This window comes from Malaclemys terrapin, chromosome 1 (assembly GCF_027887155.1).
Source record: "Malaclemys terrapin pileata isolate rMalTer1 chromosome 1, rMalTer1.hap1, whole genome shotgun sequence".
Classification (NCBI taxonomy): domain Eukaryota; kingdom Metazoa; phylum Chordata; order Testudines; family Emydidae; genus Malaclemys; species Malaclemys terrapin.
In genome coordinates this window covers 271,872,438-271,890,852 of record NC_071505.1, presented here as the reverse complement: position 1 = coordinate 271,890,852, position 18,415 = coordinate 271,872,438, and positions in this window count along the sequence as shown.

Below are 18,415 nucleotides of genomic sequence, written 5' to 3'. Positions count from 1 at the left end.
GACTTTTCTGGTATTATTTCTCCTTCCCCCTGCCCCGACCAAAACAACTTGGCAAATATGATACAATTTTGCAAGACGTCTTGACTGACCCAAATCTGCATTTTTTTGGCAAAATTTCAGCAAAAAATGTGTCCAGCCCTGCTTATGCCACCTTTGTGCTCCTCCAATCCTAAGGGCTGGTTCAGTCCCTAATGAAGGTTAACGCAGCCTTAGGGCCAGCTCTCAATGCCCCTCCCCAGTGGCTAATCCACAGTCAGGGCTTCCAAGAACATCTTGTTAGGCATACTCAGAAACTTACCTGACATCAGACACTCCAGTGTATTACATTCTCTTATTTTCATTTTGTCTCCTGTACTAGTAATTTGATACGATCCACCTTCTTTTACCTACGTCAATTCCTCTAACTTTAGATATAAAACAGAATCAAAATATTTTTTCAGAATCATTTTATTTGTCGATGATACTTTGTTTCAATCCCTAGCTTATCTGGCTGGTTTCTTAGGACAGCTGATAACATGACGCGTTTCATGCTGATTATGTTCTGGCTTTGGCCAGGTGGTGCTTTGATTTAGCAGCCAGGGCAATGTGTTTGAAGTCCCTTTTTAATTATGAGAACTTCTGTTACTAGTATACCATGCATGTCTTGCATATTGTGTTTTAATATGAATAATCATAATTCAGTTCCTTCATTAGCACTGAAGTCTTCATTAACTTAGATTAGTAAGTAGTTTTTTGTCCACATAAGTATCCTCCTAGCCTTTGCCATGGCCTCTCTGATATTAATGTTCCTAAATGAGCTATTTTCTTTGTATTTCAGTAGCTGTGTAGTATCACAATGAACGGTCATGTCTGTTACTGACTTCATCCTAGACCACAACAAAAATATCCTGTCCTTTGTTCGCACTTTGCAATACCTAGGTGACTGGTTATGTATCTCAGTGAGCATTTTGTATTTTCATTTCTGTAAGTTATACCACAGCAAGGGGGCAGGTATGGGGGAGGAATAGCTTTAGTAAAGCTATATTGTAATTAGTTAGAATTTCTGGAAAGAGTTAATGAAACAGTAGTTGAATGACAGACTTTTCAAAGACTTTTCATGAAGTCCCTTGAGCAGTTGTACAGAAAACAACTGGGTAAGAAGCAATGGCCCATAATAGATTAAAAACTGGTAAAGAGATAGGAAGTAAAGACTAGGAATTAATGGGCAATTATCACTGTAGAAAAAGGTTAATAGTAGTTTGCCCCCATGATCAGTACTAAGTCTGGATTTCTTCAATATCTTAATTATGAAGAGTGACCTCAAGACTCCGTAAGTAATGAATGAAGTGGACAAAATATTCTGACAACATTTTAACTAATATATTAGTCAAGATTGCGAGAAACTCCAGCAGGAGCTCATGAAGCTGGGTAACGGGGCAATACAAAAGCAGATAAAAATGCAGAGAAATTCATATTAGAAGAAAAATCTTAGGCTACTTGTACATGCTGACAGGTTCACAATTAATTGTAACCTCTGATGGAGAGCTTAGCATCTTTGGGAGCAACCTGGGGGTGTGGGAGATGCCTTTATGATAAATTGCAATACAAGTACACAGAATACATCTCTTGATTGTGATGCAGGAAGAGTTATATTATAAAAAATGACATAGCATTTTCTTCTTTTCTTTACCACCTTGCTCATTTTAACCAACTTTATCTTAAAAAAAAAAAAAAGAACAGTAGAAATAGAAGAGGCCTAGACAGACAACAAAAGTGATGGGAACGTTGGGTTTAGGAAATTTATTTCCCGTGAGGGCTACCAGACATGTCTGAAGACAATCCACACCTTGAATAGACAGAGGTGATTTCAGTGACAAAAGGAAATACTTCTTCAGTGAGACTTGTGTTTCTGCTCCTGCAGTACACTCATCCCTTCCTGAGCTCACAAACAAGCTAGCAGGGCTTACAAATCAATTCCAGGTTTCATGTAACTGTGCAATGCACTAGCTCAGGGGTAGGCAACCTTTCAGAAGCAGTGTGCTGAGTCTTCATTTATTCATTTTAATTTAAGGTATCGCGTGCTGGTAATATATTTTAACGTTTTTTAGAAGGTCTCTCTGTATAAGTCTATATTACATAACTAAACTATTGTTGTACGTAAAGTAAACAAGGTTTCAAAATGTTTAAGAAGCTTCATTTAAAATTAAATTAAAATGCTGATCTTACGCCGTCAGCCTGCTCAGCCCACTGCCAGTCTGGGGTTCTGTTCACCTAGGCCGGCAGCGGGCTGAGAGGGGCCTGCGGCAGGGACACCGGCTTGCAAGGCCCCGGCAGCCAGGACCCCAGACCTGGGGGGGGGGTTCAGGTGTCAAGGCAGGGGGCTGGGAGTGTGTGGGGGGGTGCAGGGGTCAGGACAGAGGGCAGTAGGGGTGTGGGAGAGTTCAGGGGTCAGGGAAAAGGGCTGGGGGGTGTGGGGTTGCAGGGCAGAGGGCTGCATGTGGGGGGTTCAGAGGTCAGGGCAGAGGGCTGGGGGCTGTGGGGGTACAGGGCAGAAGGCTGGGTATGTGGGGGGGTTCAGGGCAGAGGGCTGAGGGTGGAGGGCAGAAGGCTGGGTGTGGGGGGGAGTTCAGGGGTCAGGGCAGAGGGCTGGGGGGCATGGGAGGTGCAGGGAAGAAGGCTGGGTGTGCAGGGAGTTCAGGGGTCAGGGCAGAGGGCTGGGGGGGGTGAAGGTGCAGGGCAGAAGGCTGGGTATTGAGGGGGGGTCAGGGATCAGGGCAGAGGGCTCAGCGTGTGTGGGGGTGTAGGGCAGAAGGCTGGGTGTGGGGAGGTTCAAGGGTCAGGGAAGAGGGCTGGGAGTGTGGGGGTGCAGGTCAGAAGGCTGGGTGTGTGGGGGGGGTTCAGGGGTCAAGACAGAGGGCAGTGAGGGTGTGAGGGGGTTCAGGGGTCAGGCAGAGGGCTGGGGAGGTGTGGGGGTGTAGGGCAGAAGGCTGTGTGGGGGGGGGTTCAGGGGTCAGGACAGAGGGCAGTGGGGGACTGGGGAGGTTTGGGGTCAGGGCAGAGGGCTGGGGCATGTGGGGGTGTAGGGCAGAAGGCTGTGTGTGTGGGAGGTTCAGGGGTCAGGGCAGAGGACTGGGCGGAATGGGGGTGCAGGGCAGAAGGCTGGGTGTGGGGGGGATTTCAGGAGTCAGGGCAGAGGGCTGGGTGTGTGTGGTGGTGTAGGGCAGAAGGATGGGTGTGGAGTGGGTTCAGGAGTCAGGGCAGAGGGCTGGGTGTGTGGGGGGGGTGTAGGGCAGAAGGCTGGGTGTGGGGGGTTCAGAGATCAGGGCAGAGGGCTGGGGGTGTGTGGAGGTGCAGGGGAGAAGGCTGGGCATGGGGAGGGGTTCAGGGATCAGGGCAGAGGGCTGGGGTGCTTGGCTCGTGGGGGTGCTTCCAGCCCCCTGCCCTGAGCGGCTCATAGCAGGGGGATGGAAGGGATATGCCCTGTTCCACCCCCTTCCCCAAGGTCCTGTCCCTACCTCTTCTCTGCCTCCTCTGCGGAGCAGCGAGCACACTGCCACTTGTCCCCCTCCCCCTCTCAAGGGCCATCAGCTGATCAGCGGCAGGGAGAGGGAGGGGGAAGAGGAAGGGCAGGAAAGCACGACACTGGGGGAAGAAGGGGAAGAAGCGGGGGAGGTGGGAAGCTTGGCTGCCGCAGGACCAAGCTTCTGCCTCCTGCCCCCGCAGGGGAGAGCAGTTGGCGGGGGGGCTGAGTGGGGCTGGGGGCCGGGACCGCGGCAGGCAGCAGCGTGCCACTCAAAATCGGCTTGCGTGCCATGTTTGGCACGCGTGCTGTAGGTTGCTGACCCCCGCACTAGCTACAGGGCTTCCTGACCTGCCATTAAATAGTAATTTTAGTCAAATAACTAGAATGCTTACTCATCTTCCTATGCATAGAGTACTTAGTACATCACTAGCGCTACTGAGATTAAAAAAAAAATAGAGAGGACACTAAATTAACTGGACCATTGTTCTTGCCTAGAATGGCAGTCCATATGCTCTAACTTTTTGCTTTTGTTAATCTTGAATGTACCAATATTTTAGTATGAGTAATCAGCATGTGAGCTGAATTAACAGTGGATCACAAAACTTAATCAATGTGATACCCCATCATACCTCTTTACTGTAAATGCAGTAACATTTCAATAAGATACCATTAAATACAATTATCTGAAGGTAAAGACATTTGTACTCTCAACATACTATTTGGTACTTTATTAACAGTGCACCAATAGTAATAATTAGCCCTTGGGACTCCAAACTGAATCAATAGCTCCAATACTACAGAAGCAAAAGATAATAGCAACATCCAAATCCTTCATGCTGTCCATAGGATGCATACAGCATGGATTTGCAGTTCAGCAAGGAAGACAGGGCATTTAGGGTCAAACTTTCACCTATGCCTCCACTGGTGAGCATGTAAAATGGTTAACATTCACATACCTGTGATAGCACTTGTAAATACCAGCGCTCACTTTGAAAATTTTAAGATCAGCAGTAGGAGTAATTATCAATTTTTTTTCCTGCCAGGCCTATTTGTCCTAGAGGGCTTTGCTAAGTGTGCACACAAGTGTTTCCATCAGCAAAATATGGATATATGCATGTACAACTTTACAGATGCATGCAGTAACCTACATGGAACTTGGATGGAAGAGCACAGGTAGCAGGAGGGAAGAGTTCAGAGGAGTTCTGTGTGACATGACTAGGATGCTAGCTGCAGTATAATGCCGACAGACCCGGGTTGTCAGCGGGGGTGGGGGTTGAACCTGGGACCTCTAGAGCTTAGTGCATGAGCCTCTACTTTATTAAGGTGTAAAACTTTTAGCATGAGCTAAAAGCCAACTGGCTGTTAGCTCAGGCTGTAGAGCAGTCTCTCTCTCTCTCTCTCTCTCTCTCTCTCTCTCTCTCTCTCTCTCTCTCTCTCTCTCTCTCTCTCTCTCTCTCTCTCTCTCTCTCTCTCTCAGTGGTCTTGGTGCCACTAGATGAGGCAGAACACCACACCCAGGAAGTGTGTGGGTTACGATAGTACCTCTGTAAAATGGGTCTTTTACAAGCATGGAGTGCTCATGTTATTATGCAGAGCACTGTACATGAAACAAGGCACAAGTGGAGCCGAGAAGTTTAAAGTTTTACACCTTAATGTCAACATCCTTAGGTTCTAACAAATATTTTCAGTGTCAGTTGATACCGATTCTTCAAACCATCTATGCTCACCAGATTACCCAGTTGTTGAAGCTATTACAGGTATAGGCCTTGATTCAAAGCACTTAAGTATGTGTGTAAAGTAAAGCACATTGTTAAGTCCCGTTGACTTCAATGGGGCTTAAAGAAGTACTTGGCTGAATGCTTTGAAGGGGAGTATTAATTGCATGGTTATGACTGACTTCCATTTTCCTTATGGGGACAAGCCAGAACATGACTGATAACCAAAACCACCAACTAAATGCCCGCACACACACACCCATTTGCTACATTCAGGGGTCAGCTGCTGCTGTCTAGCTGAGCATACAGATAGTTCACTGGAGAACAGCTGTACGGCAGCCCACAATTCAGCTGTCAATGACACTTTTAGCAGTGCATTTTCCAAATAAATAAAATGAGCTATATGCCAAAGCTAGAGTTTAATGTTATGATAGCAATGCAAGAAAGTGGTTGAATTTTTCCTCCCCTTTAAAGAAAAGGAATGTCTGTGCAGCAAGAAGAAAGCATTGTTGTGTTTCTGTATCATTTAATTTAGCTTTTGAAGCTTAGAGATATGTAAACCAATAGCCATAACCAAAACCTCTTTTTTTTAAGGCCTGCCTGTATAATGTAGCTGGAATTATACTATACATTTTATTATCCTATGATGTCTCTGAAATGGTGCAATTATGGGAAGGGACGATACTGAAGTTGGAAAATTGTGGAACGTGGACTGCTTAATAGAATGTCAATAGCATTATGGGAAGACAAGTACATGGATCACATCCGAGAATGATACCACAGCACGGCAGTCAACCTCCTTCTTATAGAAATTGCTTGAATTTTGTATATATTCCCACTCTGATACATTCAACTTTTTATTATTCCTGTTGTAGTAGCATCCAATATGATGGGTGTTCTTCACACACCAGCAGCAAAAGAAAGGCACTTGCCCTGAACCAAAGATTCTTCAGGACAAGCTAGTCTAAGTGGGACAAGCCAATTAATTCAGCACCATAATTTCACCCATCGTATCACTGAATCATCTGAAAGAGGAAAAAGTGTCCCTACATTATGAGCTTCTACTTCCAATCACTTATCTTCCATTTCAAAAAAGTCCTGTTGGGCTATGTATACCTGTGAATGAACATGGGTATTTTGAATCAGTTCTGGGCAATGTCCTATCCAAAATGGAGTGCAAAATCAGTTTCTGACAGGGAAGGATTATCTTGTATTTACAGAGAGTAATGTATAATAGAATGCAGTAGATTAATAAAGACCGTGGCGTGTCTAAGGACAGGTCTACACTGGCAAGTTTCTGCACCACAAGTTATACCACTTTTATTAAAACACTGGAATAAAAACACTGCGTGTCCACACTGTGCTCCTTGTGATGCTGGAGCGCATCCACATTAGCAGCTCTTGCAACGGCAAAGAGAGCAGTGCATTGTGGTAGCTATCCCATTGTGCAACTGGCTACAGGGTGCTTTGGGAAGGGTTTGCAATGCCTCATGGGGCAGGCAGAGTGTCACATGCTGCAGGTTTCCAAATCCCATTGTTCCATGGGCATCCTACAGCATTGCCAGCTGCTTTTCAGCTGAAGGGGTGGGGGGGGGGACTGTGTGACAGGGAGTGTGTGTGTGTATGGGGGGAGAGAGTATGTTATGAGGAACAGAGAGTGTGTTAGCATGCTGTCTTATAAGTTCAGACAGTGGCTGTTCAACCAGTCCTGGGGCGGGGGGGAAACCCCAACATCAGCCCCCACCTCCCTCCCTGGGCTCTCTGCACAGCAATCTCTCTCTCTCTGTCACACACACACACACACACACACACACACACACACCCCTACCTGCCTTTGTGTTCAACAGCACGCGCATTCCACATCAATGGTTTGCTTTGTGTCCCGGAGCAGATCAGCACAGCACGCAAGGGCTGTCAGAAACGTTGCTTTTAAAGGGGAGGAGCGCATGTCTCCAGAGCAGCCGAGTTCAAAACAATGAGCAGAGCGGTCACTTGAGGCATTATGGGACAGCTCCGGAGGCCAATTACAGCGCAGAAAGCAATCAAGTGTCTACCCTGGCAAAAGAGCGCTCGAGCCTCTGCGGAAATAGCCTTACGACTCTCGTCGAGGTGGCTTTTTTGCAGCGCTGCAACTGAGGAGTTTCTGCGCACAAAGTGGCTTGGAAGTGTGTACATGTCTGCAGTTTGAGTGTAGAAAGCTGTTTTACTGCACAGAAACTTGCCAGTGTAGTCAAGCCCTAATGAACTCTAGCTTATTTTTATCCCACTAATTAATTTCTAGATATAATTAAAAAAAACTTTTAACTGGGAGACCCTGTTAGATATCCCATCATCCTGATTAAGTACTTGACCTGATTAAGAAGAAATATTGCTGATCTCATTTGCACATGCTGCAAAGCTACTCAGAGTCAGTTAAAACAGGATCAAGGTCAGTTTCTTCTCTCTAGTCCTGGGTTTCTCTGCCAGAGAGAATCTGCATTTTCTGGAAGCTGCTTATATCACACTACCATTTGAGTTTGACAAGATGCTCTGACCTCCCTTGACTTCAAGTCCTGTGTCTGTCTCAACTTCCCTACTTTGGTTGACTTGTTGTTTTTCTTGGTGGTCCTCCCATACTGTTGTTTTTCTGAGGTAACTGAGACATCTCAAGCAGCAGGACAAGATCAGAAACAAGGATCATCAAAGTCAAACCCAGCAACCACTTTCATAAGCCTGGATCTGGTATAAGCATCACTTCCCACAGCCCCCATTGGCCTGGAGCAGCGAACCGCGGTCAGTAGGAGCTGCGATCGGCCGAACCTGCGGAGGCGGCAGGTAAACAAACTGGGTCGGCCCACCAGGGTGCTTACCCTGGTGAGCCGCATGCCAGAGGTTGCCGACCCCTGCTATAGCCCATTAGTTAGGGCACTTTCCTAAGAGGCAGGAAAACCCTTTTCACTTCCTTTCTCCCCATCATGCAGAGAGGGGAACTGAACATGCATCTCCCACATCCTGGCTGAGTGCTCTAACCACTGGGCTAAAAGTTACAAGAGCTGCAGTACTCTCACCTTCTTCTCTAGTATTTCTTCTAAGAGACACCTAAGGGACCTAACTCCAAGCTGTGGACCCCAAGAAGAGGGAGGTCCCTAACTCTGTAAGATGGGCAGGGCTTAGGCTACACCCCTCTTATCAACATCTGCTATTGGCTAGTTTAGGCAGGAGCCACCAGCACACTGGTTTTTATGGCTCCCATTCTTAGGTAACTCTCACTGTTCATCATATAGGGAGCCTGGATCCTTAACTCAAGCTTTGTGGATTCCAATGATTTTCTAAAAGTTAGGTGTTGTGATGCTGAGCATTGCAATGCCTAAGTCCCTTTTGCAGATCTGGGCTGGCCTGCCTACCTTTTAAGCTTAAATAATTCTGTGAGAATTAGTTCCTGTGATTAGTGAACATAAGCACAGCTTCACTGAGCTGTAAAGGGTACAGGAACTATTCAATGGCCAGTGCAGAGGACTTTACAGTTATCACACTGGTTTGTCAGATTAGTAGCAAGGATGCAGAAGTTGATGAAGGTACACTGAAGGCCGGAAGAATCCCATGTACTGCTACAGACTAGGGACCAAATGGCTAGGCAGCAGTTCTGCAGAAAAGGACCTACAGGTTACAGTGGACAAGAAGCTAGATATGAGTCAACAATATGCCCTTGTTGCCACGAAGGCTAACAGCATTTTGGGCTGTATAAGTAGGGGCATTGCCAGCAGATCGAGGGATGTGATCATTCCCCTCTATTCAACATTGGTGAGGCCTCATCTGGAGTACTGTGTCCAGTTTTGGGCTCCACACTACAAGAAGGATGTAGAAAAATTGGAAAGAGTCCAGCGGAGGGCAACAAAAATGATTAGAAGGCTGGAGCACATGACTTATGAGGAGAGGCTGAGGGAACTGGGATTATTTAGTCTGCAGAAGAGAAGAATGGGGGGGATTTGATAGCTGCTTTTAACTACCTGAAAGGGGGTTCCAAAGAGGATGGATCTAGACTGTTCTCAGTGGTAACAGAAGACAGAACAAGGAGAAATGGTCTCAAGTTGCAGTGTGGGAGGTTTAGGTTGGATATTAGGAAAAACTTTTTCACTAGGAGGGTGCTGAAGCACTGGAATGGGTTACCTAGGGAGGTGGTGGAATCTCCTTCCTTAGAGGTTTTTAAGGTCAAGCTTGACAAAGCCCTGGCTGGGATGATTTAGTTAGTAATTAGTCCTGCTTTGTGCAGGGGGTTGGACTAGATGACCTCCTGAGGTCCCTTCCAACCCTGATATTCTATGATTCTGTGATTCTATGGCATACAGATAACTGTTCTGTATTTTCTAAAAGAGGTGTGGGACTCAGAGCTGATTCTTGTAGCTTTGTCTTTCTTCCCCTGACATCTGTATGATGTTTAAGTAATGATATTTACCTTTTTGGCTGGTTTCCGAGAATGAATGCATTCCTTATCTCTAAGGAAGAGTTGAGGAAGGATGTAAGATTTGCAGACTGTGGCAGTCAATGAAGGCTGTTTAATTTTTCAGGACGACGAGGGCACGGGTTTGGGATATGACAGGTTTGTTAGCTCTGCTAATCCCATTTCTGTTCTGTGATACATATTGCAGTATCTAGTGCCAGCAGAATGGAACACTTTATTGTGAATGAACACAGAAGGCCTTGCGCTGGAACGTTGCCTCTTACATAACGTTTGCATTCTTGTGGTTGAGGCTACGCTTCTGTTTGAAACGTCAAACATACATATTTAAACAGAGAAATAATAGTGGGGCCTAGCGAGCAGCTGGGTAGGTTTAAAGTACTTTGCAATAGCTAAGGGTTGGAATGAGTCCTATGCATGACTTTTCTTATGAAGGTTTATTGTTACCTGTGCTCTGCAAAATGGCTATGTCCTATTGCTGAGCATGTCCCTTAGAAATTGGACAGTAGCTTAACTAGTTTAGGACAAAGGGATGCGAACCAAATTCTTTTCTTGGTTAAGAGGATACATAACTACCCAGCTTCTTTCCCCATCCCAAATTTGGGGTACTGAGCAATACTACGTATTTGGTTATGGTAAGTAAAAGGAATCCTCACTTGGTATGGTGCGGAAAGATGAACCCTCCATTTGGGCTGAGGAACCACGCTTTGCTTCTTCAAAGTGCTGAGCAACTATGTTCAGTAGAACCTTTATTTTTTCCTTAGAAATACATTGTAGCTGTTCAGTTACTACAATACTGATAAAGATAAAAACTTAATTTGTCAGAGCTTTCATTGTGCCCTGTTTTCAGCCCAGTGATTTTTCAGTTACTTTTCCATTTGAGAAGATGACTATTGCCCTCTTTCCTGGCCATGGCATTTCAAAATGTGGCATATATTTGCTATTGTCTGTCTCTCCTAACCATACTTGGTTCTGGGTACTTGCATGTATCTATTTGGACATAAGTGCTATTTCAAACCTTAATGCTTTGCAAAACATTGGCGAGGAAAAAAGAATGCTTTAACAAAAATAGTTTTTGTTGTATTGTTCTCAGTCTAAGCAGTAAAAGCAGCACTGAGTAGGAAGCTTGCCTGGCATATGAGAGACCTGGGTTCAGTTACTTCCTCCCCCCTAGCCTTCTAGGCTGAGTCACGGAACCCTGGTCTACACTACAGGGTTAGGTTGAATTTAGCCACGTTAGGTCGATTTTATAATGAATGCGTCTACACAACCAACCCCGTTCCGTCGACCTAAAGGGCTCTTAAAATCGACTTCTGTACTCCTCCCTGGTGATAGGAGTAGCACTAAAATCGACCTTGCTGGGTCAAATTTGGGGTAGTGCAGACGCAAATAGATGTTATTGGCCTCCAGGAGCTATCTCACAGTGCTCCAATATGACCGCTCTGGACAACACTTTCAATACTCGGTTTCAGAGTAGCAGCCGTGTTAGTCTGTATCCGCAAAAAGAACAGGAGTACTTGTGGCACCTTAGAGACTTTCAATACTGATGCACTAGCCAGGTACACAGGAAAAGCCCCAGGAACTTCTGAATTTCATTTCCTGTTTGGTCAGCGTGGCGAACTCAGCAGCACAGGTGACTATGCAGTCCCCCCAGAATTGCAAACGAGCTCCAGCATGGAGCAAATGGGAGACACTGGCTCTGACTGCTGTATGGGGAGAAGAATCTGTGCAGGCAGAACTCTGATCAAAAAGAAGAAATGCTAATATATATGCCAAAATCACACAGGGCATGATGGACAGAGGCTACAACAGGGACACACAGCAGTGCTGTGTGAAAGTTAAGGAGCTCAAGCAAGCCTACCAAAAGACAAAGGAGGCAAATGGTCGCTCTGGGTCAGAGCCCCATACATGCCGCTTCTATGATCAGCTGCATAGCATTCTAGGGGGGACCCTACCACTACCCCACCATTGTCCGTGGACACCTGCAAGAAAGGAGTCTCACGCAACACAGAGGAGGATTTTGTGGATGAGGAAGAGGAGGAGGAGAAGGAGGAGAATGTGCAGCAGGCAAGCGGTGAATCCATTCTCCTGGGCAGCCAGGACCTTTTCATCACCCTGGAGCCAATACCCTCCCATGGCGGGATCCCCGACCCTGAAGGCAGAGAAGACACCTCTGGTGAATGCACATTTGTAACTACAGTACAGGGTTTTAAAGCAATAGTGTTTAGTGTTTGATTTGCCCTGAAGACTTGGGATGCATTTGCGGCCAGTACAGCTACTGGAAAAGTCTGTTAACGTGTCTGGGGATGGAGCGGGAATTCTCCAGGCACATCTCCATGAAGCTCTCCTGGAGGTACTCTGAAAGCCTTTGCAGAAGGTTTCTGGGGAGGGCTGCCTTATTTCGTCCTCCACTGTAGGATACTTTACCACTCCTAGCAAGTAGTCTGGAATCATTGCAGCACAAAGCATGGCAGTGAATGGTCCTAGGTTTTGGTGACATTCAAGCAACATTCAGTCTATATCTTTCTGTGTTAGCCTCAGGAGAGTGATATCATTCGTGGTCACCTGGTTGAAATAGGAGAATTTTTGTAAGGGAACAGTAAAAGGACCCTGTTCATGCTGGGCTGTTTGCACTTGGCTAAAAGGGACCATCCTGGAAAATAGCCATGCAGCAGGGGAGGGGTGAAGGGATCATCCCAAATAGCTACACGGAGGGGTGGGGGCAAGTGTGTGCTGCACATCCACCCAAAAACCACAGCCCCTCCTTTTAAATGGCAAACCCAACCGGCATTGCTTGCTATGGGAAAGAAGGGTGCTGCAATTTGCAAATATTCCCACATGTTATGAAGGCATTAGAAGCCAAACCCGCGTACCCTTTTGCTTACCATGGCTGTCTGGAAACCAAATTCTGTTGCCCAGCCGTGTGTGATGTGTCACCATACCGGCAGACACTCAATATAAAAGGCAAAATGCGACCTTGTATCTAAAGCACATGTGGTGGCTGCTGTGAATTGCTTGATTCACTGTGAGTTTCCCTTTTGTTCTCAGAAATGTATCATCTTAAATTTTACTCTCCCTTTTTATCTCCCCGCAGGTGCAAATGTTTCTACGCTCCCCCTATCATTTCCGTCCCTGAGGTTATCGCAGATTAGAAGGAAAAAAAAAAAAAATGCACTCACAATGACATGTTTTCTGAGCTCATGCAGTCCTTCTGCACTGATAAGGCACAGCTGAATGCATGGAGGCATTCAGTGGCAGAGTCCAGGAAAGCATATTAAATGAGCACGATGAGCAGAGGCAGGATGCAATGCTGAGGCTAATGGGGTAGCAAATGGACATACTTAGGCATCTGGTGGAGCTGCAGGAAAGCCAACAAGAGCACAGACAGCCCTGCATCCACTGTTAAACTGCCTGCCCTCCTCCCCAAGTTCCATATCCTCCTCATCTAGACGCCCAAGAATGTTGGGGGGGAGGCTCTGGACACCCAGTCACTGCACTCCAGAAGATGGCCCAAGCAACAGAAGGCTGTCATTCAAACAGTTTTGATTTGTAGTGTGGCTACAATAAGCAATGTGGCCTTGTCCTTCCCTCCTCCCCCACCCGGGATACCTTATCAGTTATCCCCCCTTTTTTTTAATTAATAAAGAAAGAATGCATGGTTTCAAAACAATAGTGACTTTATTTTCTTTGCAAGCTGTAATCGAAGGGGGGAGGGTGGTTGGCTTACAGGGAGTTAAAATCAACAAAGGGGGTGGGTTTGCATCAAGGAGAGACACACACAACTATCACACTGAGGCCTGTCCTGTCATGAAACTGATTTTCAAAGCCTCTCTGATGCGCAGTGCGGCAACCTGTGCTCTTCTAATCGCCCTGGTGTCTGGCTGTTCAAAATTGGCAGCCAGGCGATTTGCCTTAGCCTCCCACCCCACCATAAACTTCTCGCCCTTACTCTCACAGATATTATGGAGCACACAGCAAGCAGCAATAACTATGGTAATATTGGTTACGCTGAGGTCTAACCTAGTCAGCAAACAGCGCCAGCGAGCTTTTAAACATCTAAAGGCACATTCTATCACCAGTCTGCACTTGAATAGTTGAACTGCTCCTTACTACTGTCCAGGCTGCCTGTGTATGGCTTCATGAGCCATGGGAGCAAGGTTGGAATGAAATCCAATTTGTCCTTTAACAGATTGCTGTCACCACAGCTTCGCCCATCTTCAAAAGTGTTTGCCTCCAGACCAAGTTGGATTGCAGCTTTGGAGTCCTGACCTCCCCCTTAATTAAAAACCAACAAACAAGCAAACAAAAACCATATATTGAAAATTTGCTAATTGTTTCCCTATATTTTTAAAAGAAGCTCAAATTAATACAGATTTTATTTTTAGCCATTCAAGCCATACTTTCTTTTACCTTTCCTTTAACTCTTTGGAGCCTATTCAGCTAGAGAGCTATGTGGTCTTGTGGGGCAGATGTGCTCTGTGATAACTTACTCAGTGTACATGCCCAAGGCATCTCATGACATCATCTCCAGAAGACTAAGTCATAAGGGAGCAGGACTAGGTAGCTGTGAAAGGCCAATACCAGTTTTATCCAACTGCAACGGAGGACAAAGCATGTATTTACAGTAAGGAGCAGTTTCTGTGGCCACTATTCCACAGGAATACATGGAGTTTCCAGTGAGTAGGAACCATGGAAACAATTTTATTTATTCTGCTGATTTATCATGCTAGGTACATGAACACAAGAAAAACTATTACAAAACTTATCAATAAATAATGAGCCGTACCTCACCCTATCAATCAGCCACTCGATATCAAAAAGAATATGCCTCTTACTGCCTTCTACACTCCACTTCCCCTCTCAAAGCTTTTCTTTATTTTAATACACTGGAATAGTTGATTATCTCAGTGCAGCTGTGGGAATAGTGTGCATTGACTGCTTTTGAAAAACCACTAGAGGGAAGCAAAAACCTTGTTTACCACCTTCTCCCTTCCCAGCCACACAATTGGCCACAAACAAAACAAAACCAAACAAAAAAACCAAACAAAAAACCTCAGTAATTAAAACCACTCATCTGCCATGGCAATATGATGGTACAGATTAAAACTGGTTGGAAAGTGGGAATTTTTCCTTTATAAAGTTTTGACTTTCTGTCAAAAAAAAAAAAAAAAAAAAAAAGTTTTAGGTTTTTGTTTTTTCAATGAAATGTCAAAATTTTCTGCTGAGAGCAGACACTTTGTATGCAAAATTTCATTTAGTCAAAAAGGAGTGGTCAGTGTGTGATGATGCTGGGCCTAAAAGTGGTGCTGCCTAGTGGTTAGGTCATTATGTCCCAGCTGTCCCCCGTCTTTGGCATCCTTTGCCCACAATCACCCCGACCTTTTGGTAGGTAGTGACTCAGTCCTCCAGCCAGGTCACCAATTGAGTCCACTCCCTTATGAAGTAACAGAGTCCAACAAAATATATATATAGTCCAACACCCCCACAAAAATCTTCAGCCCACCTCCACATCCCTGTGGTTCCACACCTTTCCTCAGGGCTCACAATGTCTCCATTCCCCCTTATCAATGCAGGTGGGGGGCTTGAAGAAGGGGTTTGTGCCTCCTTCACCAGAGGGTTGTTGTAAGGGGAGCCTGGGCCTTCCCACTCCATGGGACTTCAACCTAGGGCTCTACAGAAGACACCAGTAGCAAACACCCCAGGAGTGCTTTGAGGCTGCCAACCTGACCCACTTCTTACCATTTACTTTCCCAGTCCAGGGAATGGCCAAAAGACTTGCAAATGATCCCCCAGAAGTTAGAGTAAAGGGTTCCCTACTCCTAGGGAAAGACCTGTCCTTCCTCTAGATCCTGAGGTAGCTGCCACTTGCAGACCTTTTCCCCCTCCGCTAGAACTCCTGCTTTACCCTTACTCAGCAGCTCCCAAGATAGATGTATCCTGTCTGGATCTTCCTGCAGCTGGAGAAGGTGAGATGGGATGGAGCCACTTGGGCCCAGAACTGCTCCTTAACCCCTTCAATTTCAGCAGGGGGTTTGTTCACCCCATCACACAATGAAAAACCAGCCCTATTATAGAGAAGAGATATTTAGCACCTAAAATATGTTATAATGTTATACCAATTTTTGAGGGACAATTGTGAGTCTAAAACTTTGACAAGTGTTCATTTTACCCTTTTTAAAAACTAAAATTCTCTTTAGAAAAAAATAAGAAATATGTAATTTTTAAAAAAATCAAAGAGTTATTTTATAGGATTATTTTGGATTATTTGGCTATATTTATGAATGCATCACCAAATGGAATGGTAACTGAAAATAGATGCAGTATTAAAGTATAGAATCACTCATTAGCTTTCTCTCTTTCTTTTTCCTCTCTCTCTCTCTCTCTCACATACATTATTTTGTTATCATAACTATTTTATCTACATTAGTTTTTGTATTCATGTAGCATACTCAATTCCTACAACTTCATCGACAGCATGGAGTAAAAGTTTGCCATCTAGTGGCCATCCAGCACATACTTTTATCTTTAATGATCTTAAAAAGAGTTTTTGGTTGTCAGTTACTTCAAAACTCAGAAGTACATCTTGATATTTTTCACTATATAAGAACTTTTCTGAAATTATTCTAAAATATGAAGTATTTTTCCATAAAAAAATATTCAGGATGAAACAAAAACATTTTTTCTACCAAAACACATTGCTAACTAGCTCTGTATTCTGTGCTGACAAACCATGGGTATTTAGTTTTGCACTAAATGCAAAGTAATGCACATTAGAAACATAATCTCAACTACACATATAAAATGAGGAGGTTTAAATTACTTGTTACCATTCAAGAAAGGGATCTTGGAGTTATTGAGGATAGTTCTCTGAAAACATCCACTCAATATGCAGCAGCAGTCAAAAGAAAGCTAATAGAATGTTGGGAATCATTAGGAAAGGGATAGATAGTAAGATAGAAAATATCATATTGCCGATATATAAATCCATGGTACACCCACATCTTGAATACTGTGTGCAGATTTGGTCGCCCCATCTGAAAAAAAGATATATTAGAATTGGAAAAGGTTCAGAAAAGAGCAACAAAAATGATTAGGGGTATGGAGCAGCTTCCATATGAGGAGAGATTAATAAGACTGGGATTTTTCAGCTTGGAAAAGAGATGACTAAGGGGGGATATGATATAGGTTTAAAAAATCATGACTAGTGTGGAGAAAGTAAATAAGGAAGTGTTATTTACTGCTTCTCATAACACAAGAACTGGGGGTCACCAAAGGAAGTTAATAGGCAGCAGGTTTAAAACAAACAAAAGGAAGTATTTCTTCACACAAGGTACAGTCAGTCTGTGGAACTCTTTGCCAGAGGATGTTGAGAAGGCCAAGATAATAACATGGTTCAGAAAAGAACTAGATAAATTCCTGGAGGATAGGTCCATCATTGGTTATTAGCCACGATGGGCAGGGATGGTGTCCCTAGCCTCTGTTTGCCAGAAGCTGGGAATAGGAGACAGGGAATGGATTGCTTGATGATTACCTGTTCTGTTCTTTCCCTCTGGGGCACCTGGCATTGGCCACTGTTGGAAGACAGGATACTGGGCTAGATGGACCTTTGGTCTGACCCAGTATGGCCGTTCTTATGTCACTACTCCTGCAGTAATTCAAAGCTGTCATTTCCAGTGACAATGGCAACCAAGTGTTAAAACATGCCAAAATGGGATTTGTTTACATAGTGAGGCATGGAAAAAAGTGTCAAACTCCCAGCCTCTGTTGTTGGATGTTTCCCTGCTTCCAGAGCCTAGTCTCCTTCCTGACTCCATTTTCCAATTTCCCTCTGTTGATAATAATTCTGCATTTTCTGCTAAGCCCTCTCCTAGAACTGAGAGGGAGAAAAAGAGAACTCTTTCTTGGGATATATTTGTCCACACCTAGTATTTACCACACTTTCCCACAGTTGAATGCCACTGTTGTGTGAAAATAGTTTGGTTAGGCATCCATCATTTATTTTTTAAGTTGGACAATGTGGATTTCTCTGTCTAATCAAGCATTCCCTTCTTCTTTACACCCCTCAAAGTATTGTAACTTATATACACCTCTATCCTGATATAATGCTGTCCTCTGGAGCCAAAAAATCTTACCGCGTTATAGGTGAAACCATGTTATATTGAACTTGCTTTGATCCGCCGGAGCACACAACTCCCCCCACCCCCACCCCCCGCAGTGCTGCTTTACCGCGTTATATCCGAATTCATGTTATATCGGGTCGCGTTATATCAGGATAGAGATGTATAACTACAAAGAACAATTCAGAAAGTACGCTATGAGTCTCCTAAGGGAATTATTAAATCTTCTTGTATTTTTGCCCTTTGTGCCCTGACCTTTCCATTTTTAAAAGAATCTTTTGCTGTTACATGAATATAAAAATTGTTTTCAGCCTCTAATGTAGTTTAAATACAAATTAAAAACATTTAAATGTTATTAGTCCTCAGTTTTTAAATGGAGCAATAATTACTTAGATTGTAAATTCTTTAGTTTATGAACTGTTATATATTATTATATATTTTTACAAGGCCTAGACCAAGGGGGTCCTAGCTTCTAGGTGCTACCATAAAACAAATAAATAATAATAATAATAATGACAGCTGTTTTTCTTTTCTCAAAAGCTTTGTAAAATTCCTAGTATCTTGAGACTTGAGAGAGAAGTCAATTCAAATATTACACACCAGGTATCAAAACCTGAAGTGAAGGTAGCCCTTCCAATTAAATGAG